The sequence below is a fragment of the Corvus moneduloides genome, chromosome 22 (genome assembly GCF_009650955.1).
Source record: "Corvus moneduloides isolate bCorMon1 chromosome 22, bCorMon1.pri, whole genome shotgun sequence".
NCBI lineage: Eukaryota > Metazoa > Chordata > Aves > Passeriformes > Corvidae > Corvus > Corvus moneduloides.
Genome location: NC_045497.1, coordinates 6,595,125 through 6,617,616, shown reverse-complemented (window position 1 = coordinate 6,617,616; position 22,492 = coordinate 6,595,125). Strand labels below are relative to the sequence as shown.

Here is a 22,492-nt window from a genome sequence, read left to right as displayed (position 1 = left end):
AGGTCCTGGCAGAGGCAGCTGGGTCCTGGGTGCTCTCCCTGCCTTTGGCTCAACACCCAGCACAAAGCCCGCAGGTGGCTGCAGGAGGTGGGAGAACTTTGCAGATCAGGGCATTGCAGCATCGTCTCAGCTGGGGCCAGACCCCCACAATGGGTGGATTCAGGAGGCTTCCAGGAAACTGGAGTGTCCCTCTCCTCCCTTTCCACTGTGGCAGCTCCCTCCATACCTCTTGGCTCCTCCAGCTCCCAACCCTGGCTGTGCACAGCAGAGTGGGCAGAAATCCCCATACAGAGGGGGAGCAGAGTCTGGGAGCTTGGGGAAGGAGTCAGCAGACATCTCCCAGACCCCCCACCCCCTTGCCTCCCCCTCAGCTGCTTCTGGCAGTGCCAAATTAGGGATGAAAGGTTAACGGGACAAATCTTCATGGAGATGACAAGCAGCACTTGGGCTTCTCCAAAGCAGCCACAACAGCCCCTTGCCCCCTACCCTATGGCAAACATAGGTCACCCCAGCCCTTACTTTGCTCCAGGTGGGAGAGCTCACCACAGGCATGGGAATGTCCCCATGTCCCGTCAGCTCCAGGCAGGGCCCCTCGCTTTGATACTGTAATTTAGCAACACGAAAACAGTTGCATTCTGAAATTAAACATACAAGGAGCTCTCCTTAAGCTGGGAGAATTATTTCCACATCATTTCAAATTTTCTGCTCTATTAATTTCCCTCTAGTCTGTCATTTTCTTCATTTGTCCCACAGCTCCTGGGGTTCAGCAGAGCCAGCACTAGGCATGATGCTTAGTCCCTTCTCCTCAGGCTAAATCATGGTGGCTGGCTGGGCTCTCTGGTTCCCTGAAAGCTCAGCTAAGTCCAGGATTTGCAGGCCAGTGCTGCCTTGGGATAATGGATGCTCCTCTAGCTCAGCATCAGCTCCAGTCCTTCAAAAGGCACAGGGACATGGCATTGCCTCAGTGCCTGCCTGCCCCAGGAACCTCTAGCAGTGTGTCCCCTCACAGCGGCTTTGCTTCAGGCTGGAGGGTGCTGAGAGAGCCTGGACTGGGATGTTTGGCCTTCCCACAGGGATGCCGGCACTACTGAGAGCTGCTGCCACCTTTTGTCCTCCCTAATACTCGGTCTGGTGGCACAGAGAGCTGCTGGTGGCAGGGAGCAATTGTGTTCATAGGATCATGGAATTGTTAACGTTGGAAAAGCCCTCTAAGATCATCGACTGCAACCATTCCCCAGCACTGCCATGTTCTCCACTAAACCATATCCCCCAGTGCCACATCCACATGGTTTTTGAACTCTTCCAGAGATTGTGACACCACCACTGCCCTGGGCAGCCTGTGCCAATATCTGACCAACCTTTCAGTGAAGAAATTTTCCCAATATCCTGCCTAAACCTCCCCTGGTGCAACTTGAGGCTGTTTCCCCTTGTCCTGTCACTTGTGACCTGGATGTTCTTGGAATCCTGCATGTTCAGCTGGGCACAGGGCAGAGCACCCTGAGAACAAACTCCTTTGCCTCAGCCTGTCCCAGCTCTGGTCCCAGGGCAGTTCAGGAGCACAGCTCCACGTTTCACCTCTCTCCTCAGCCTTGGAGCTCACATACAACCATTGAACATCACATGTTTGCTTGACAGTGAAAGCCCTTAAAAACGGGAATCAGTCTGGAAGAGTTTGAGTTCAGCTCTTGCATTGCATCCAAGCTCCAGCCCCTGGTCTGATTTGCAAGATCTCCTTGACAATCAAAAGGTATCCTGGTTTCTCACCTCTGCCAGCACTCTGGCCTGGGATGGCAGCCTGCAACTGCCCAGGGCTGGCCCTGTCACCATCAATGTCTGCTCTGGCCATGTCCCAGCTACTTTCAAGGGCTTCTCTGGGGAGTGAGGAGGTCCCAGCTGCTCTGCAAAGGGCCATAGCACTGGAGTTTGGGGACCGGAAAAGTTCTGGAGGCATTGCAATCAGGGTGGTGCTGCAGGGATGTGTGTGTGGTGTTCCGCTGGCATGCAGCCCCAAATCCTCCTTTTGGGGCACCACTCAGGAAACACGAGGTAGGAAAGGTCCTGTGCTGCAGCAGGAGGGGTTTGCTGTCCTGTGTCCCTGACCTGGGTGTTGCAGGGAGCTCGTCAGTCATAGCCCATCTTCTTCCTGCAGGTGTTTATTTATCCAGCCACTGATTAGCCTGGAGGGGCTGAGCACTGAGGGGGTTTCCGGCTGTGTTTGGGTGCCGCTCTCTGCTCACACCCTACAGAGACCCTTTCATAGTGACCCCACAGAGTCAGAGACAATGGAAGTGCCCCACACATTGACATTTTCATCCTTCTGCCCCACTTCCAAGCTGCTCTGCCCAGGTGATCCCAAATGATAACTTCTGCTCTTCAGCAGCAATGTGCCTTTTACAGCCACTGCAGCACTGACACTGCGCTGCCTTTCCATCAACATCCAGCCCCTGAGGGACGGGCGCTGGCAGGACTGGGCTTGGCTGCTTCAGCCTGCTAACGCTGTTGAATAGAAAGTAAAGGAATGTATTTCTGCTCATCTTCTTGTGAGATCAGAGAGTGACCAGTTTCAGCTCTTTTAATTTCAATGAGAGGCTGAATAATCCCACACCTGCCCTGCAGCCTCCGTGTTATTAGTGAATGGTGGGCACGGAGAGCCCTTGGCCTTCCATGGGGTGATAACTGTGTCAGAGCTGAGGGTGGTCATGGGGGATGTTCAGCACATGTAAACCTTCTTCAAAGTTGTTTCCAGGTGCTGCCCTGGAGCTGGACTCTTCCAAGTGTTGCTCAGAAGAATGTTTTTGGAGATCTCCCCTGAGTGCCCACACTCCCTGGGCACCCAGAGGAGAGCAGTGAGGCAGAGGCAGGACAGATGCCTATCCTCAAGTGGCTCTTGCCTCCTTGTCAAAGGGACATGACTCCAGAAGGTTGTTCCTGTAACCTGTCCTCAGACTGGGCCCAGGGCTGGAGTAGGGTTCCCACCCAGCATCCCCTGTGACTCACACTCTTAGGAGACATACCGAATTTCATATGCTGGTATGTGGAATAACAATTCCCACTCCCCAAGGTGTTTTCTGGGCACCTGGCAGCAGGGCTGTCGCTACTCTTTGCCCCTCCACCCCATCTGTTGTGTCCTGTCAATGCAGGTGTTACACCTGGAGCTAAAGCTGGTGACAGCCAGACAGAGTGGCTGGAGCAGAGCTGGCGAGCAGGTGACCTGTGCTCCTGCTCAGCAGCAGCCTGCTCCTCACCTGCCCCAAGGGCTCAGTGGGGCTGGGGGTCTTTGATCCCAATGCCAGGTGTTGCAAGTCCCACCTGCTGCCTGGGGCTGGGTGCCCAGCCCTGTTCCCTCTGTGTCCTTGCTCATTCCTGCCATCTCAGAGCTGCCCACGCTGGCTCCTGGCTCCAGTGCTCGGATCCTTCCTGCCCTCATGGTTTGAAGCTACTCTTGCAGACCTCTTGTTTCAGGATTAGGGCGGGGGCAGCCTGGGTTCTGCCCGGTGCTGCAGGTGAGCACTGGGTGCTCTTCAGCAGCAGGGGCTGCATTAATTCCCCTCCTCCCCAGCCTTTTTGCGTTTGCTTCCCTGTGGTGGTCCCTCATTAGCATCCCACTGCTGTCCTCCAGCTGCTCTCCCTGTTTACACCATTTCCAAGACCATGGTAGGACTTTATGAATCATTTATCTTAAGCAGCAATTATTGTACAAACAAGTCATAAATACTGTGTCGATCAGCCAGCTCTGAACACCCGAGACAAAGAGAGAGGCATAAACATCGCAGGAGATGGACTGAGAGAGGAATTGTCCCAATTACAGGAGCCCCCTCATCCTCTCCCCACTCCCACAAGCAATTTCAGGGATGCCTGGGATACCTGGGCTGAGAAGGATTCCAAGGATTTTAACCAAGGGCAGAAGGCAGGGACAGTCTGGATGGAATAGGGCAGCAATAAATAGGCAAAGTGTCCATCCCAGATCTTAGGAATTAGGATATTAGGTATTAGGATAGATATGAGGATATTAGGACTAGATATTGGGAAGAAATTGTTCCCTGGGAGGGTGGGCAGGCCCTGGCACAGGGTGCCCAGAGCAGCTGTGGCTGCCCCTGGATCCCTGGCAGTGTCCAAGGCCAGGCTGGATGGGGCTTGGAGCAGCCTGGGACAGCAGAAGGAGCCCCTGCCCATGGCAGGGGTGGAATGAGATGAGCTTTAAGGTCCTTTCTAACACAAACCATTCTGGGATTCTGTGATTGGTTCTGTAGCCCAGGGCACGCAGCTGAGCATGATATCATGCCATATATAAATATAATATATATGTTTACATATATTTTATTATATATATTTTATATGTTTCTATATAATATAATTATAATATATAAATATATCTGGCATCTATATCTATATAGATATATCCTGGAGTTTTTGCTGGGCACCCCAGGAGAAAGGCCAGCAGTGGATGCTCCGGAGCGGTGTCAGGCAGCCTCCTCCTAAACATCCCCACCTGCCTTCTGCAGTGGTGACTGAGCCTCGGGAGGCTGCGAGACACCTTTGGCTGCCACAGATGAGCAGCTCCTGCTGCACCATCTCAGGGAGAGGATTCCTGTGCCTGGATGGGTCCCTGCAGGGGCAAGGGGCATTGGAGATTTCAGAAGTTTCTGGGCAGGATCTGAGGAGGGCAGTGCTCCAGCATGGTGTATTCCAGGGAATCTTGCAAGAAGCAGAAATGCCAAGCTGTGTGTGAAAGGAGGCTTTCATGCAGGAGGGTAAACAACACAAGCCTCAGCATCTGGTCAGTGGGGAAAACCTCAAAGCTGGAAACAAAGCCAATTCTGTCACAGCTGCAAGTCCTGCTGGGATGAATGGTGTTTGCACAACCTCAGTTACTGCGGGTACTTTGTGATATAATAGACAAGACTTCCTGGTGACAACTGCCATGGCATCATTGCTCTGCCCCACCCAGCACCTGCCAGGCACAACCCGATCCAAGCCCTGGGAGAGCACCTGCGTGCCCTAAACCATCTCTGGGAGCAGTGAGAGCCCTGTGGGGAGGGCACCCTAAGCCGGGCTGGCTTGGGCTTTGCTGGGAGGTGGACCAGTTGCCAGGAGATGGGCCAGCCCTTAGGACTGATCAGCCTTGTCCTGACCATGCTAAATGAACTAAAGAGTGCATGAAAATCATAGAATCATGGAGTTGCTAAGGTTGGAAAAAGCATTTAAGATCAAGTCCAGACATCAACCCAGAAGCTGGTTCACCATGGAACCTCAAGTCTCACATTCACACATTTTTTGAACTCTTGCAGGGATGATGAAACCACCGCTGCCCTGGGCAGCCTGTTCCAATGCTTTACGACCTTTTCTGTGAAAAAATGTCCCTTATATCCAATCTAAACCTCCCCTGGCAACAGCTTGAGGCCGTTTCCTTTCATCCTGTCCCTTGTTCCCTGGGAGCAGAGCCCAAGCCTGTCCTGGCCCCAACCTCCTGACAGGGAGTTGTAGAGAACGAGAAGGTTCCCTCCTGCGCCTCCTTTTCTCCAGGCTGTGGTGCAGGGGCCGGGCTCCAACCGGTGAAGCAGCGCCGTGCAAGGCGTGGAGTGAGGAGCCTTGCCTCCCTTCCGAGGAACAGAGGGGGCTGGGAGCGTTGAAGCCCCGGAGAAAGGCTGGCTCCAGGCCCAGGGGAACCGAAGCCCCCAGGGATGACGGGCGTGGGTGCCTGTCGCCGAGCGCCGGTGCCGTGCGAGCAGCCCCTGCGAGCGGCCGGCGCGGGGCTCAGCCGCGCTCAAAGCAGCAGCGTCCCCCAGCCCGGCCCCGGCACACGCTGGCCTCTCCCTGCAGCCCCCTCGGGGAGCGGCCCCCCTCGCAGGGACCTCGCTGGGGCTGAGGGTGTGGTTTGCAGCGGTGAGAGGCACTGAAAAGCTCCTTTAGTGACTCCTTCAAAGCCGGCGTGTGCGAGGCTGGGGTCACCGCGAGGCCGCTCCCCAGCGCTTCTCCGAAAGCTCTTTCCCCAAACACACAGAGCTGTTTTCAAACGCATTGAAATGAATCACCTCTACTCCACACACAAACTTTTCTCCTCCTCATTCTCCTTTGAAGAGGCTCACAACATGTTAGACCTATCAAGACTAATTTTGGAGAAAAACAGGAAAAAAATATGCAAACTACAGACTCAGGCCCCTGAAGACTAAAGCACTAAGAGCTCTTCTGAGGAGTGCAGATGCAGCGAGGCTGCCTTATCTCGGAGTCAGCGCTGAAGTGGAGAGCCACGTAACGAGGGACTATTTCCCATCTGCTGCATAAATCTAAAGTTACTTCAGGCAGAATGAGGAATCAGAAGATACTTCAAAGGCATTTGAGCTCTGTATCTGTGTCAAACCGCAGCTCTAAGCACTCAGTGTTGCCCTCCTATTAAAGATGAACTTTTGTACTCTGTTAGACATCTTAAAAAGCATAAAACATAAGTTCATTTGCTTTTCAAGTACTCCCATCCCCACTCCCCACTCAGCTCCCTTGCAAAACAGGGTATTTGTGAACAAACAGCCCCGGTTTTGCTGCAGAGGTTTCATCTTTCGTGGCAGCACGGGAGGGGTCGGCTGGGTGAGCTGCAGTTTTCCAGCACCGAGGGGAACTGTCATCGTGCTGTCAGTGCACAATGGGACCAGGCACTGCTTCCCACAGACATGTCCTCAGCATCCTCTGGGCTGGAATTGTTGTGCCAGGGGAGATGCAGCTCTGCCCTTTCAGAGGTGGGGGGGTTGCTTGGGAGGAGAGCAAACAAGGCTGACTGTCAAGATAACCCTTTTCCTTGTGGAATTTGTGGCTTTATCAGCATTTTTTGCAGAATGAGATGAAATGTGAAGGGTTTTCAGCTGCGAAAATGAATTGCTTCATTCTAAGCTGGCACTAAGCCCCATGGCCTCGGGTCCTCAGGGGATGCCATGTCATTGCCACGCAGGTCAGCAACCACGTTGCTCCACAGTACTCCACAATCACTATGGGAGATGCTGGCTGGGAGACAGGGATGGGAGAAGAGCACAAAAGGCCCCTAAGTGGAATCAATTTATGGCACTGAAACAAAATAAAAGGGCTTTGCTGTTTCCACAATCCCCTGTGCCTTTGCCAGCAGCTCTGCTGCCAGGGTCCTGGCCTCTTCTTTACCGGGTATTTCCTGACAGGGCTGTGGGTCTGTTGCTTTAATGAGCCCCAGCCTTGTTACTGATGGGGCAGCAGGGAGGGAGGGTGGTCCCAAAGAGATGGGAAGGGTGGGAGAGGCAAGGCCAAGCAAAGCCTTCAGAACCTCCAGGATCTGAAGGGAATATTTGTCAGGGACAGTGGGGAGGAAGAGTATGAGAAGAGAAGGAGAAAGTGTTAGGAAGAAAGAGGAGAAGGCATGGGCAGGGCGTTGTACAGCGAGATCAGAGGAGGGCAGCACAGTGGGAGTAATTAGGGGTTTGTGATTCAGGTGCGAGGCAAAAGGAGGGGAACGTCCACAGGGGTTGGGGGAAGAGAGAACAAGGAGAATTCAGAGCCTGGCAGCAGGTGGGCAGGAGCGGGTGAGTGCAAAGGCAGGAAGGGAACAGCCAGAGGAGCAGCAAAGGAAGACACAGATGCAGCAGGCTTGAAAATGGCTGTGACAGTGAATTTCTGTCACAAAGAGAGAAGGTGAAGTGCCTGGCAAAGCCTGCAGAGATGAGATGGGGCATTGGATGAAGCAAACCAGCAGTCAGGGGCACAGCTGGACAGCAACATCCCTGTTTAGGAGAGCAGAGAGGCTGAGTGGGGATGGGGCCCAGCTGACAGAAGGGACGGGAACCAGGAACACAAAAGACACAGGATTTCAAATTAGGAATTAAAGTAACATTCACAACCATGTCTTAAAAGACATGGAGCTGCTGCTCACGTGAGTGCACCAAGTCAGAGATGGGGGCAGGACTAGGGCAGGTTTGTACAGGGCCATTGGGGATGCCAAAATTTGGGAGCACCTCCTGTGCCACTCTGGCACCTTGTCCTGGGCAGCTCAGGGTCTGTGGGCACGGCAGGGACAGGAAGAGTGTTTCTGGCCTTGGTTCCAGTGGGTGGGCCTTGGTTCCAAGGGAGATGGGGGTCCATGAGAAAGGTTCTTGAGGGATCTCTTGCAGCCTGTGAGAAGTTGTTCTGTGCCAGCAGCAGCTCAGATCAGATCGGACGCCTCTCATGTGGAGTCCTGTAAATGTCTTTGCCAGTCTGGGATGGTGCCAGTGCACCCCAGTGTCACTCAGAGGGGAGTGGAGGCTTCGTGGGTTTGGCAAGCCCCATCAAACCCAAGGCAGAAGAAATCAGCCCTTCTCTCCTGTTAGCAGTTTACAACCCCTTCTCTAATTTTCATTATCTGCAGCAAAGGAGCAATTCAGGGAATCAATTTTCTAGCAAATTCAGCGGCTGGATTTGGCTGGACTGCTGCCTACTCACGGTGTGTGTTTTCCCAGTCCCTTTCCAGCTCGTGGTGGGGCACTGAGGAGGCTGTGGCTCCCTGCCCAACCTGTCCCTCATGCAGCAGCTGAATCCAGGACCAGCACGGAGCCAACAGGCTCTTCCTGGGCTGGGCCTGGTGCTGCACACTGCAGGTGGCCACAGCAGGACAGCTCTTGGCAGGACAGGGACCCCCAGAGCAAGCACCCCACCTTTGGCAAATCCGTCTTCCAGAAACACATCCCTTCCCCATTCCAGCTGCCAGCCCTTCGTCGCCCCACACCTGGCAGGACTGCACAGATCTCCAAAGCATCCCTCTCCCTCAGCCTATCTTCCCATCCCTTCCATCTCTCTTCGTGTACCTGTTCTGCCTCTCCCACCATCCCACCTCTCTCCTTTGGGCCTGTTTCTGTTGTAAGAAATCAGTTTTTGGTGCCAAGGCCTGAACTGCCTGTGCTGTTCAGCTCACTGGAGCTGTAGCAAAGTATCCCTGTTGCTCCCAATATTTTACTTCATGAATTTCTCCTTCCCTTTGCTACTGGACAGTTTCAAGGTACGATCAGGGAGCTTCACGTAGCTGCAAGAGTCTTTCTGTGTGCCACTAGCTTGGAGCCCGTTATTGCATTCGGCTTGGGTTTCCTTTCCATCTGAATGACTTTGTGTCTGGGCATGGACTCAGGGCCATTTTATCTCCCTGCCAATCATTATTTTGCCTTTCTTTGCAGCTTTTCATGTTCTCTTTCAGATCCAAACATTCTCAATAGATTTGCATTGCTGCCTCAGCTTTCACCATCTCCTTTGGTTGTTACAAACATTCTACCAAGACTGAGACTCTGCCAGATTTCCTGGGCCTGATGGTGAGCTCTTCCATCATGAAACTGGACATCTCATCCCAGTTCTGGTTTTCTCTCCTTCGAGCTCGTTATCAGTCCATAGGGCTGGGCCATGGCCCCTTAGCACAGGAGCCTCTTCTGGGGTATCTTGGCATAGCCTTTGAGATCCAAGAACATGGTGCTGTCCATACAGTCCTCCTCCACATTCCTTTTCACCACTTCAAAGATCTCTCCAAGGTCTGAGAGACCTGACTCCCCTCTACAGAAAATCTCAGGCGCTTTCTTAATAAATTCTTTTTATCAAGATGTCTGTTCTATTCCTCAGTGCAGTTGCCCCAGTTGCCTGGTGTGACATTGAGACCTGCTGGCCACGTGCTGTCTAGGTGGCCACAGATTTTTGGATGGTTCAGTGTCACATGTGTCACCTTCCACACCCATTTGAGGTTACACATTGGAGCTTATAGCTGATTTGATTCTTCTGGAATTCTTGTCCGAGTCCCACATAGTCCTGTCTGTCTGGGACTCTTCAGGCACATTTTGCTCCAACACCTCCTCTGACACCTCTCTGAGGCAGTTTCTCGTGTTTATCCCCTGGAAAAGCCCTTGTGGTGCAGGAATCTCCTTGATCAGAGGTGTTCAGAACAGTTTAATTTTATTTTTCTGTGGAGCCATCGGCTCCCACTGTCCTCCTTTGATAGAATGTCACCAAGGAGAGGTGACACTCCTGACCACCTGACCTCCTGATGTGTGGGGGGAGTTGCATTCTTAGCCTTTAAGCTGCTAACCAGTTGCTCTTAAAAATATTTAATCCTATTCATAATGGTTTGACACTTAATTTGCCCAGGTCTGGGCACAATTTTCTCCTCTGCATTTGGACATTACTTTCTTTTAATTTCTGTGAAACTAGTTCACTTTGCAGTTTAACCATGGTAGATGTTTCAAACCCAGTAATGCTGTGGTACAGTGTTTAAAAGAGCATTTCTCCTCCTTAATGTACAGCAGTGCAGAAGTTTTACAGATTTTTAAACGCTCCTTCCATTTCTAGGTTTATAAAGTAGCCTGGTGCTGCCCTAAAAGTGTGGTTTATCATACTGAAAGATAGCAGAGGCAGTTATGGACTCACAAGCGTGACCAGGACCCCAAAATGGATTTACCTCATTTGAGAGGCTTTTCCATTAATTTGTTTCACTCCAGGCAAATTATATGTGCCTCTCAAATCAGGCTTAGTGAAGATCTTAGTCACAAACAATTGGTCTCAAACCTTGGAGATCAAGGGTAGTTGATATCTCTTTTTTCCTCTAATCTAATTTGATTCCCAATAGTCTGTGGCTAATGCGGGCACACAATGCACCAGACAGAGCGTTTGCAGCAGAGACAGGGACGTACAAGGCGGTGTTAAGATCTTACTCACATCATTATCTCCAGCTCCAGCGCTTGGCAGCAGTGCTGGGAGGATTTGGGGAGTGGAGGAGCACAGGGACCTTGGCCTGACGCAACCAGGGTCGAGAAAGGAGATCACCATCTTTTAAATATGGAAAGGGATTATCCCATGCCAGAGACAATTCTGTTAGCACATGAAATCTGCATAAACTGCCTGTGACCACGGTGACACGGAAAATTAAGAGATTCACAAACACACAAAGGGGAATGGGTTCCCAAGCAGGGAGAAGGGGACAAAGAGGTTTGGGATTAATTCCAAAGCAAAGGGTCAAGGAAGGAGTCAACCTGGTGCTGGAAATGCAGGTCTGCATCACACACAGAACAACAGCATCCCTGGAGAGGCTCAAAGGGAGGGTCCATCACTGCCTGCCAGCATCTCTTTGTCAGGTCCTGCTGGCCACCTGCAGGGCCAGAAACCATCTTTTCCTTTATATTATCTTTCTTTCCCCTAACACAGTCTCCTGGTTCTCTTCCCTGCTGAAGCCCTGAAACAGCTGGAATGAAGCACAGGTTAAGATCAGTCAGGCCTGACATATCTGTCATCGTAACTGAGGTCTGGATGAAGCTCCCCCAGCCAGAGATGCTGTTATTTTCCCTCTGTACTATAGGTTTTGTCCACTTTCTCCTGGGATTAGCTGGAATTTTCCCCAGAGAAATTGCCTGCTGTCAGTTCTTTTCCATGATACCTGTCAGGCATTGCAAAAATATCTTCTTTGCCTTAATATTTTACAAGTCCATGTGCAGTGAATGTGCTTTTGGAGCAAACATCCCTGAGGAGAAGCCTGGTCTAGTGGAAGGTGTCCCTGCCCATTGTAGGGGGGTGGAAGGAGATGATCTGTAAGGTCCCTTCCAGCCTAACCCATTCTGGTATTCTGTGATTGCCATGACTGCAGAGAGCTGGGCTTAGCTCAGGTGGTCCAGCCTCTCCTTACCCCCTGGTTTCTTGTGCCTTGACCCCTTGACCCCTTGGTTTTTAGGCAGTTTTTGGTGGAGGAACCTCTGAGGACAAAGGATGACTTTGGGGGGCCTGGATGAAGCAACCAGGGATGAATAGGTAGACAACAAGAGGGGAGAAGTCACATCCACAGGTGGAATAGGGTGGAGCTGCAGCCAGTGTCCTTAGGGATAGATTCTGCAATCCAAAATGTGGAAGATGTTTAAGGCCTAAAGAAGAGGAAAGGTGCCACAGGAGAAGCTGGGGAAGTGCAGGACTTGGCTGGGCACACTGAAACTCCAGGCAGCTCCTCTCTGCACCCCACACCTTCATTAGACACCAAAATAAGCCCACAAGACCAGGAAGGATCCCCCTGATACTGCTGGGGAAACCTTACCAAAGGAACATTAAGAGATTAGGGTGACCCAAAGACCCACTTTGTCTAAAAGGGTCTCCACCAAGCGTGGGACAAGACCACAGATTGTCCCCTGGAGACTGATGGAAGCCGGGGAACTCCTGAACCTTTCTTCTCACCCATGGGAGTGGTCCAGGCGTGGAGCTGCTGTACTGGGAAGGCTCCCAGAGTGCAGTGGAGATGACCCAGAGCAGCTTTGTGCCTGCAAAGGCTCCTCTGATGGACGAGTGCCGGGAGGGGGCTGGGGTAGGTCCTTGGCACTGGTGGAAGGGGAAGGCTGTGTTGAAATTCAGTGCAGCGCACCTGAGTGCTTCTTCTTAAATTCTCAGTTTAGCAGCACCCACATCCCAGCAAATGATATGAAAGCCACAGAGAGGAGTTCTGCAAGGGGAATATCGATGGGCTGTCAGGACACAGGGGTCTGTGCATCAGCCCTGCTGCAGGGATTCCCTCTACAGCCTGAAACACGGGCAATTCAAAGCATGGAGAAAGATAAAATCACAGAATCCCAGACAGGGTTGGGTCAGAAGGGACCTTAAAGATCATCTCACTCCAACCTCTTGCCATGGTCAGGAGCACTGCGAATGTGACAGCACCCACTAGTACACGGCGGGAGGAAATCCTCCAGCTTCCAAGGAGTGCCTGGCAGTGGAGCAGCAGGACTCGGCACCTGTGTTTGGGCCAGGAAGTCCCACCATCTGTTTGTGACTGATGGATGGTGGCCATGGCACAGCTCTTCTGGAGGTCTGCTGTGTTCACCTTCATGGGGAAGGCATTTTTTTCTCTGAGCACTGGAATAAATTAATATAAATCCAAGTGTCCACGCTCAGTAGCAGCTGTCTCCTGTGAGAGCCCCAAGGGACACAGGACACATGTCAGCACAGGCTGCAGAGGTGACTTGCTGCTGCCCTGGCTCACAGCAGGGCATGGCAGAGTATAAAATCATAAAGAATCACAGAGTCAGTAAGGTTGGAAAAGCCCCCTAAGATCGAGTCCAGGCATTAACTCAGCATCGATGTGTTCACCACTAAACCACGTCCCCAGGTGCCACATCCACATGGTTTTTGAACACTTGCAGGGATGGTGACTCCACTACTGCCCTGGGCAGCCTGTGCCAGTGCCTGAACACCCTTTCTTAGATCCAACCTGAGCCTCCCCTGGCCCAGCCTGAGGCCGTTCCCTCTCCTCCTGTCCCTGTTCCCTGTCAGCAGAGCCCGACCCCCCCGGCTGCTCCCTCCTCTCAGGGAGTTGTGCAGAGCCACAAGGTCCCCCTGAGCCTCCTCTTCTCCAGGCTGAGCTCCCTCAGTGGCTCCTGGTGCTCCAGACCCTTCCCCAGCTCTGTTCCCATCTCTGGGCGTGCTCCAGCAGACAGAGCTTTTGCTGGGAGAGCTGACAGCATCCCAGAGAAGCACTTTCCACAGGCAGTAGAGATAGGAGGAGTGGGAGAAATACTCCAGCCTCTAAAGAGGATCCAGAGATGAGCTTGCTCTGGCGACAGGTGGTTCAGTCCATGTGTCATAGAGCACGCCAAAGACTGCTAGAGACTCTCAGAGGCCACATGAGAAACGCTCTGGCTCTTCTCAGCCTTGTTCACAGTCACAGGCAGTGATGTGCTTTGACAGATGTGTCACACCGTTGCCTTCCAGGTGTTTCCTGGTGTTTGTGTCCCAGCACAAACTGCAGAGCCTGAGGGAATGACAAGCAGCCACCGTGCTGGGAGAAGTGGAGTGGTCTCTCATGGAATCCATCCTGGAGAGGCCAAACACCCGGGAGGAATGCAATGGCACAGTGAGAGCTGCCCCTTTGCCTTCCCTGCTCCAAGACACACTGCCCAGCCCACTGCAAAGTCCCCGCAGGCCTCCAGCAGTCATGGAGGGCCCAGGATCTGCGTGAGGACCAGCCCGTCTCGTTTGATTACCAGCAGATGGAAGATGCATGCAAGAGAGAGATAATTAATTAATTGCAACTTTCCCAGCCTCCAGACTTTGGTTTCTATTGATCTCAGTTTTATCTGGAGTAATAGAGACAATTAGGAGGGAACACAGCAGCAGAAGTTAATTACCAATGGAATGGAAACTGTGTCTTTCAATTTACCAAAGTTTTATCACAAAGCAGTGCTGCTGCAGGAGCACAGGCAGAGGCAGCCTGTCTCCCTGCGTCCTCCGTGTCCTGCAGAGCACTCCCCACTCCTGACAATCAATAATAAATTACAAACCCGTGCTGCCCTGTGCAGGGCCCCAGGGAGCCAAGCCCCGAGGAGAACACCGGGGCTGTCGGGGCTGCGCTGGCTCTTGTCCCTCTGCGGGGCCGGGGACAAGGCACGGCTGTTCCTGTCCCGAGGCTCCGTGGGAGGCAGCCCCGCCTGCAGGCACAGCCCTGCGTGCTGGAAGGGATGCTGAGGGCAGACAGGCAGTACAGACAGCTGGGGAGGGACCGGCCACCTCCGAGAGTGTCGCTGCTCACGGCAGGGTCGAGATGTGCTCTTGGTGTTTCGAGAGCCTCAGGGACACATCCCCCTTCTAGACTTACAGAATCACGGAATCCCAGAACGGTTTGCATTGGAAAGGAACCTTAAACCTCATCTCATTCCAACCCACCTTGGCACAGGGACACCTTCCACCAGACCGGGCTACTCAGAGCCCTCAACAACAGGAGGCAGCCAGGAGAGGTCCTACCTCTGCCCCTTTGTGCCATCATTACTGACCTTCTTCCCTTGGCAGGAGGCTAGGATGTCAGTTAGGGATCAGGGATGGACCTCCCTTCCTTCTCTCCACCTGCCCACCTTCATCCCACCCTCCCCTCTGCTCCCTTCTTGGTGCTTGGACTCAATGATCTCAGAGGTCTTGTCCAGCCTGAGTGATTCTGTGATTCTCCTGCACATCCTGGCCCAAGTCCAGCTCAGAAATGCCAGCCCACATTCCCTGAGAGACCCTCTGTACCTGTGCAGTTGAGATCACTGAGCACTGGGTCACTCAGAACCTTGGTGAGGGTTCTCAGAGAGCCCATAACTCACAGCCAGTTCCTGCTGCTGTGTGGCCATGGGCAGGGCAGGGCTGCTGTGACAGTCCTCTGTCACTCACTGTCCCATGGCACACAGCACTGAGCATCCCCCAGAGCTGGCCTGGGGATTGCAGAGCAGCACCTGGCTCAGAGGCTGAGTTCACTCTGCTCTCACCACAAAACACGGGAGGAAATGATTTGTGCAATATCACACAGGTCTCTGAAGGTGATGGCACAAGTGATGGGACACAACGGCTCTGGCTTGGGCCCATTTTTGGTAGTACCAGCCTACAAAAAACTGTGCCTCTCTCCTCATCTCCATGCCTGTCTCCTGCCTGCTGTCCCCACAATGTCCTGCCCTTGAGGTTTTGACTGGATGATCCTTGTGAGTCCCTTCCAGCTCAGGATATTCTGTGATTCTTTTAAATGAGTCTCTACTGCTGGTGCAGGAGCAGTAACTAGATTGCTGGTTTGCTCTTGTCTGTCTGTCCAACTATTCCAAAGACTGTGTTTGCCTTGCACTCCCCCACAGAGCTGGAGGTAGCCCACCTAAGGACAGCCCTCACTGCTGGCTCAGTCCAACCCAACCTGACCCACACAGCCTTGCCCAAACTGGAGATTTCAGCAGAAAACTTTCTCTGGTCCTTTATGAACACATGGTTGCTCACACGCTGGAGTGGACCCAGTCAGTAACCTCTGACGAAAAATGACTACTTAATTGCATTTATTTAATTTGGTTCATTTTCTTTAAGATTCTTTTTTGAAGCATCATGTCAAAAGATTTTGACACGGCATCACTGACTGCTTCACTGGGGTCACAGGTTTAGGATTCATGGTCCCAGTCCTAATGTGAGGTGACACTGCACTGGACTGCAAAGGGAGAGGGCACTCTGGAATATCTCCTGTCTGACGGCTGAGTGTGCAAGCTATTAGAAATTAGGCAGTTGTGAGTCTGACCAGTGCTTGAACAGGATACAGGTTTTAAATCCCTTGTATGGTAGGCACAAGCCACTTAGTCATGCTTAAATACTTGGGAGATTGCTGGAGCCCCGAGCCTCAGTGAGCTGTGAGGCTCAGCCCTGCCCTGCCAGTGAACTGATTCACAGGGAAGGAAGGAAGGAAGGAGATATTTTCCCAAGGTGAAATGGATGTTCTTGGAGGATATGTGGTTTTAGAGTTAGATGCTTGGCAGATTGACTCCCCAGCCTTGATTAGCCCTGCTCTGGCATTCCCAGGTGAAAAAAACCAATCTATGATCACAGAGATTTGCAAAATGTGACTTTCTGTGGCAGCTTAACCAGTTTGGATGCTCATAGAATCCTGGACCAGTTTGGGTTGAGAAGGACCTTAAAGCTCATCCTGTTCCACCCCTTCCATGGGCAGGGACACCTTCCACTGTCCCAGCTTGCTCCAAGCCCCATCCAACCTGGCCTTGGACACTGCCAGAGAGGTGCAATGTGATGCTGCAATGCAGCCTGTAGGAAAGAGAGCCAAAGTGGAGGCAGGGCAGAGGTAAGGCCACCCAGGCCAAACCTGTGCCAGGCTTTGCACCAAATTCCTGTCATCCCCACTCCTGCCCAGTGTGGGGTCTGGCTGCGTGCCTCAGGTGGGCAGGTCTAGCCTGGATACCTGTCCCTTACATCCACTTTTGCCAGCCCTTTCCAGGGGAATCTGCTCAGCAGCCTTGTCCCTCCCAGCCCAGCCAGGCTGGGGCATCTCTCATTTCCATCACGGCACATCCTCCTGCTTACCCGCAAGTCCTAAATTCAATCTGATTTCAGTCTGATTACTTTCCCCTCCATTTGAGAGAATTAATTAATATCTGGCTCTGCTCCAGTTTTTTTTCCCAATCGATAAAAGGAGGAAGGAAAAGGTGGTGTACCTGTCATTAATCATCATTAAATTAGTGACTCCAGAATTAGCTCGCCATGAAAGCTTGTGCAGGAGCAGAGCTGTGCTGTATCCCCGTGCACAGAGACCTGGAGCTCTGCACAGCTCAGGCAGCAAGAAACAGGAGAGAGAGGAGAGACCTGCACATGGGTGTCACATGAGGGAAGGGATGCAGATCCTCCTTGGTGGCACAGGAGGGACTCCACCTCTGTATGGACAGGTGCTTGCAGCTCCAGGTGCCTCAAGCCAACACTCAGGCCAAGCCAGAGCTTCCCAGTCACTGAGCAGTGTCACCCACATCTCCCCTGATCCTAAGTGCTGGCTCCAGGCCCAAAGAGCCACATCGATGGTTTCCCTGCACCCAGCACAGCACGGGGCCTCCAGCTGCACAGGCAAGATAAAGGGTTAGGAAGGAGGTTCCCTGCATGGCCTGCATCCCTGCATCCATCCAGCCATGGGGATCAAGTGATGCTGTCCCCTGCCCTTGCTCCTGCCTCTTTGGTTTCCCCTCACTCATCCTGTCCACTCTCTCTTCTGACCTGGAGCAGGAATCACAGAATCCCTGACTGGTTTGGGTTGAAAGGACCTTAAAGCTCATCCAGTCCCACCCCCTGCTGTGAGCAGGGACACCTTCCACTGTCCCAGGCTGCTCCAATCCCTGTTCAGCCTGGCCTTGGGCACTGCCAGGGATCCAGGGGCAGCCACAGCTGCTCTGGGCACCCTGTGCCAGGGCCTCCCCACCCTCACAGGGAGCAATTCCTTCCCAAAATCCCATCCAGCCCTGCCCTCTGGCAGTGGGAAGCCATTCCCTGTGTCCTGTCCCTCCATGCCTTGTCCCCAGCCCCTCTCCAGCTCTCCTGGAGCCCCTTTAGGCCCTGCAAGGGGCTCTGAGCTCTCCCTGGAGCCTTCTCTTGTGCAGGTGAGCACTCCCAGCTCTCCCAGCCTGGCTCCAGAGCAGAGGGGCTCCAGGCCCCTGAACATCTTTGTGGCCTTTCTCTGGGCCTTTCTCTTTCTCCAACAGGTCGATAACCTCCTTTTACTGGGGGCCCCAGTACCCCCCGAACTGTTATGGTGGCAGCACGTGGAGCAGGAGTAGTGGGGTCAGAAGAAGAAGCTCACATCACCTGTGGTGGTGGGTGAGTAGCACACAGTGGTTTGTAGGAGTAAATGGATCTGAAGATAAGAATATCCATATTTACATGGTATGTTTTGTTCCCCTGGGCACATTTTAGTTCCAGGTCCTTGAGCCTCTTCCTGACCATGTTTCGATACCATATTATGAATGAGCACCTTCTTTGCTCTGGCTGTGCTGTGGATGAGGTGCTGGTGGTGGTGGGACAGCTGGGCAGTGGGTCTCAGATCACACCTCTGTGGACCTGGTGTCTAAGTGACACCTCAGGGAATATGCCCAGGTCTGGAGGGTCTGTCTTTATGACAAAGTCATTCATGCCTGACTTTCACCAGCCCATCTGCCTGCAGCGCCCAGCACAGCACCAGAAACATCCTCTGCTGGACACTGAGAAAGCCATCGGCCACATCACATCTTTCCAGGAGCGCCGTCAGACACGAGGACAGGGAGGTCACCCCCCTCTGTGGCACCTCTTGCTCACACCAGCTCCTCATTTGCCCTGGTGGCCACACCAAGAGCACCTTTGTGGTGGGTGCTGTGCCCTGCAGTCCTCTTCCACGGGCCCTGCTCTCCAGGACACAGCCCCTGTGACAGGTGTGACCTCCCCTCCCCACGTGTGACCTTGCCTTTGGCCCTGTTGAAATGCCGCTTGTGAAGCCGAGCGCACTCGGCTCTCTGCTGTAAATAATGGATCTCAACACTGAGCGCGCAGCACCAGCCCCCCCAACAGACACCGCCGTGCTGAGGAGACGCCTTCACTGCTGCTGTGCCTCAAAGCACTTCATTAGTACCTCAGCAAAGGCCAGAAAAACAAAGCAAATATTCCAATCAGCCTGTGCTGTCGGGTTTGTCATCCCCACAGCCTGGCTCTGCTGGGTCCAGAGCATCTCCTTGTGCCCAGTGCTGCCGCAGCTGCAGGTCTGAGCCTTTCTGACCAACTTCCCTCCTCTTTGAGACCCCTCTCACAGGGCCCATGCCTGTTCCCAAAGCCCTGTGTCTATGGGGCTGCAGGTTTAAGCCCCAGTGGAATGCAGGAGGTTTCCCACTCCCTCCTTCTTCTCCTCCCTTCCTCCTTAGCTGCATCACTCTGGTCTTGGCTGGGATCAGCTGTCCCTCCCCTGTGACAGCTCTGGTGTCACTCAACCAACCCTTGGGGAAATCTTCCAGAAGCTGCTCCCTTTTCCTGTGCAGTGCTGGTGTTGCTGCTGGCAGTGGGGGACCAGGCTGGATCATCCCCGCTGCTGCTGGGGTGATACTCCAGGCAAAGAGAGCAAAGCGTGGAGCACATGGGAGGTGCCATCCACGGTTGGCCTGGAGAGATTGGGCATGGACACCCTGCTGCTACTATCCAAAATCCTGCCCCTCTCCAAATTCCAGTGTTGGGAAGCCTGTGTCCCTGGGTTGCCATTAAATTTTCTCTCCAAGACTTGTCCATCAAGGCTTGCTGGCAGAGCAGTCTGGAATCAGGCAGGAAGACAAGCTGTGGGTCAACTGCCGAAATACCTGTGCCAAACACGCTCAGGGTCATGGGCACATTTTCCCTGGGCACATTTTGTGTTAAAAATACAAAAGCTCACTCTGTTTTGAGTTATAACCGTCAGTGACAAATCCAGAGAACAGTCAGTGGTGTATCGCTGCATGGGAGCGGGGGCCTGTCCGTGCTGTACCTGTATTTATACTGTTGGTGTGTCTGGGTGCCGCAGCTCCTCCCACGCCTCCTGCTCCCATCACACATGTGCAGCCTTCCTGCTGTGCCCTGCACTCGCCCCTTAGTCAAGGGACAAGGGATTGGGGTCAGCACAGGGCCAGGATCCATCCATGGTACCAGGATGCCCTACCTATGGAGTGGGAATCTCCATGCAGCCTCCACAGGATGGGGGGCAGGGCTGGGGGGCACGGGGGTGTTTAACAACCCTTTCTTATGTGCTGCAGTCCTTGAAATTAGAGCTGAAGGAGGCTGAAAAGGCTGGAGGAGATGATCTGAGATATTCTGTGAATATCCATGTCTGTGAGCCATCCCTGCCTACAGGGTCACAATGACTTCACCTCTGTGCCCAGTAACTGCAAACCGTGGGATGCAAAGGCCACCATCCCTGCCAGGGTCCCAATCAAACCAGTACCACTCCACTCTGGCTGTGTAGGCCAAGCGTGGAGCTGCACTCACAAAGCTCCTTCCCACAAGCCTCTGTCCCCTTGCACCAAGTGCCTAAAGCAGCCGAATTTGCCACAATTGAAGGTGTTCTTCCAATGAATGTGAGCAGGAATTAATAATGGCACTTTGAAGGCTCTCTCTGTGCTTGCTGCATCCCTCCTGCTGCATCCCCGGCTCAGAGCTGCTGAGGAGCCGCATCCACGCTGATTCATTTTGCACTAATAACAGCCTTCCCCTAAGAGGGATAAACAGCACGCTGAAGTTTCTGCTGGCAAAACACATCTCCAAATGAACTGCTAAAAATGGTTAACAAAAGGCTATTTCCAGCTCCTCCACTCAGCTGGAGCTGGCTCTCCTCCCTGGCTGGTGTTGTCTGCATCTGTCACAGGAGGTACTGTGTGGGGAAGGGAGGCAGGGAGGGGTGCAGGCAGCAGGTGAGGAGGTTTGGGAGAGACAGAAAGGGGCTGCAGGCAGGTGCCTCAGTGCCCACGCAGCAGGCACAGAGAGGGGACACAGCCCTGTCATGCACGTCACCAAACAGCATCGCCTGCACAGCCCAGCCAGGCTGGGAGCAGTGTGCAGGTGTCCTGGGCACCATCCTCATCCTCCAGCTGCTCCCTGGTGCTGCCAAGTCCTGGGGTCTGCAGGGAAAGCCAGTCCCAGCAGTGCCTTTCCCCACTGTGGCTGCTCACTCACACAGAGGTCCTTTACTTCTGGCTGACTCAGAGTAAGCACTTGTCAGGCACTTCTCTAATCTCAGGTATAATAAAGCCTCCCTGGCTCCCTGACTCCCGGATCTGTCATGTGAGCCAGCTGTGCACAAGGAAAGCACTTTGCATGCAGATGATTTATCTGTCCTCAATATGATCCAAAAGCAGCCCCTGAGCACAATCGGGCAGCAGCAGCTCCTCCTCCCAGAGCCGGGTTCCAGGACACTGAGGGGAAGAGTTTGCATTTGCAGGGATCACAGAATCCCAGACTGGTTTGGGCTTAAAGCTCATCCAGTCCCACCCCTGCCATGGGCAGAGACACCTTCCACTATCCCAAGTTGCTCCAAGCCCTGTCCAGCCTGGCCTTGGGCACTGCCAGGGATCCAGGGGCAGCCACAGCTGCTCTGGGCACCCTGTGCCAGGGTCTGCCCGCCCTCCCAGGGAACAATTCCTTCCCAAAATCCCATCCAGCCCTGCCCTCTGGCACTGGGAAGCTATTCCCTGTGTCCTGTCCCTCCATGCCTTGTCCCCAGCCCCTCTCCAGCTCTCCTGGAGCCCCTTTAGGCCCTGCAAGGGGCTCTGAGCTCTCCCTTCACTTCTTCAGACTGAACAGCCTGATCCATGATGATCCCATGTTCCTCTCATGGTTCCATCCCATGAAGGACCATTTAGGACAGCAGCTTTCCTGCAGGGCTCTGGGGGGTGCACACAGCGGGGCTGCCTGAGAGCATAGGGCAGTGAAAATCTGCCATGACCAGTAATGAAAAGGGAGATGTCTGGTGAAGGCAGATACCTCAGAGTGCTTCCCTGCAGCCTGCAGTCTGGCCAGCTTTCCCCTGCATGTTGCAGTCATGGTTCCCATCTGCTGCTACCCTGCAGACACCCTGTAGAGCTGGGTGAGAAAGCAGCAAGAGTGTAAATTTAGGTTAAATACTGGGGAGGAATTGTTCCCTGCAAGGGTGGGCAGGCCCTGGCACAGGGTGCCCAGAGCAGCTGTGGCTGCCCCTGGATCCCTGGCAGTGTCCAAGGCCAGGTTGGACAGGGCTTGGAGCAGCCTGGGACAGTGGAAGGTGTCTCTGCCCATGGCAGGGGTGGAATGGGATGAGCTTTAAGTTTGCCTCCAACCCAAACCAGTCTGGGGTTCTGTGACTGTCTGATAGCTCTGCTGAGGGCACAGCTGAGGCACACAGGCACAGCAGAAATGCCACCTCAGAGGTGTCAGGGACACAGGATCCTCAGCAGTGCAGCCCTGGGGGCTTGGAGATGGCCACTGGCAAACAGGTTTGATTAGAAATTAATCAGCATCCGAAGCAAAGTGTGATATTTAATAAAGGGTGAGGAGCTGCAGCAGAGCCCAGGGGCCAGGCTGTCAGAGTTCCCAGGCTGTGCCCTGAGGCACAGCATGAGGGAAAGGTCCCCATCCCCACCCAGCCGAAGGACAGGGCTGACAAAAGGTCACAGCTGCTGCTCAGGGCACCAGGGGAATGCTGCTACCCTACATGACATCCATAGTCTAGTCTAGTCCCTAAGTCTCCCAGAAATTTAGAAATGCTTCTCAG

The 22,492-nt window shown here is 53.4% G+C and overlaps 1 long non-coding RNA gene across 1 annotated transcript; it reads right to left on the bottom strand.

Moving 5' to 3' along the window:
• Window positions 1-822: 822 nt before the first annotated feature.
• On the bottom strand, window positions 823-21,979 carry LOC116454838. Its single transcript, XR_004244211.1, has 3 exons — window positions 21,868-21,979; window positions 8,729-8,732; window positions 823-833 (listed from the first exon to the last, which is right to left on the bottom strand). It is a non-coding gene; the product is annotated as an uncharacterized LOC116454838 (long non-coding RNA).
• Window positions 21,980-22,492: the final 513 nt, after the last annotated feature.